We start from the raw sequence: 1,482 nt of genomic DNA on the forward strand, positions 1-1,482 counted from the left end.
AGATCATTTAATCCTTGAAGCTCTTTCGAGTGCTTAGCTAGAAAGAAATTGAATGGTTTAGAAATGGTGTACTATGAAACAAGTTATAAGTACTTGAAATTTTCAAGAGTGCTTCATAAAAATCTACAATGCACTTCACTATTCATCTTACTGCTCTTATAACATAAGAGGTATCTGTTAATGTATTGGGTAGTTGCACAGAAAAATATAATTAACAGTAGACCTGCCCCTTTCTTAAATTTCGCTTGGTGCTTTCTGTTGTCTGCTTAAGAATCTTCTAAAGGCTTAAGGGAATTTTTTTTAATATACCCCAAGAGGTTTATAATTTTAATTCACAAAGAGCTCTTCCAATTTAATAAGAAAAAAAATCCTTTTTTTTTTTGTACTAAACAATGGGTAGAAACAAGCAGTTTACAAAAGGAACAAGGCATAGCGATACTTCTTATAAAATACTCTATCAGTAATAATCAAAGAAATTTAAAATTAAAAGCAATGAGTCAAAATTTTCAGAGATGAATTCCTGTTGAGTAGGTATGATAAAAAGTGCTGGCCAGTGAGATTAAATAAAAAGATAAGATGAGGGAAATATGTTGAAAAAAAGGGTATCATTTTCATTATATGCATTTGATAAGAAATATACTGGGAAACAGGATCATGTGTGAAATCATTAGTAGCAATGAGGAATTGAAAACTAATAGTTATAAAGATGTAGAACACAGCTTTCACTATCTGCCAATTATAACCAAAAATAATGGAAGAAAAGATCCCTTCTGAAGGTCATAGAAGATGACAGCTTAAAAATGGCGTACACATGGTAAGGAGCGTTAGTATTGTGAAAACACAACTTCTCCCTTTGTCAGTGAAGGAAAACAACAGCATGATTTAGGAGGAGAGTGAGGATTTAAGTATATATATGTATGTATATATTATAAATATTTTAAAGAAATTGTTGGGGTAAGAGTAGCTGGTCAAGGAGCATAATAGGGGATAGTGTTGAGGGGGACTAGCTCTGCTTACTATGAAACTGTACCCATTTTCACTAAATAAATTTTGATGAAAGAATAATAAATTTTAATGAAAGAAAAGATTCCAGAAGGAAATGTATGTGCATATGATACGTAGTCTACCCTTGAGTTGTTGCCAACTCATAGCCACCCTATGTAGGGTTTCCAAGACTGTGAAACCTCACAGACAGCCTCATCGTTCTTCCATGCATCAGCTGGTAGATTTGAACTTTCAACTTTGAGAGTAGCCCAATGCCTAAGCCGCAGCACCACTAGGGTTGTGTGTGTGTGTGTGTGTCTGTGTGAACTTAATATATAATAAAGGATACTTTAGATTCCTGAAAGGAATACAGTGTATTCGGTAAATCATACTGGAATAACTGCCTAACCAGTTAGAAAAAATAAAAACCAGGTCTTTTCCTCACACAGCAAAATACTTCCACATGAGTCACCAAAGTAAACTTTTAAAAGGGGGGGG

Source organism: Echinops telfairi, unplaced genomic scaffold, assembly GCF_000313985.2.
Source record: "Echinops telfairi isolate 266 unplaced genomic scaffold, ASM31398v2 ScPeMD7_7469;HRSCAF=8507_1, whole genome shotgun sequence".
NCBI lineage: Eukaryota > Metazoa > Chordata > Mammalia > Afrosoricida > Tenrecidae > Echinops > Echinops telfairi.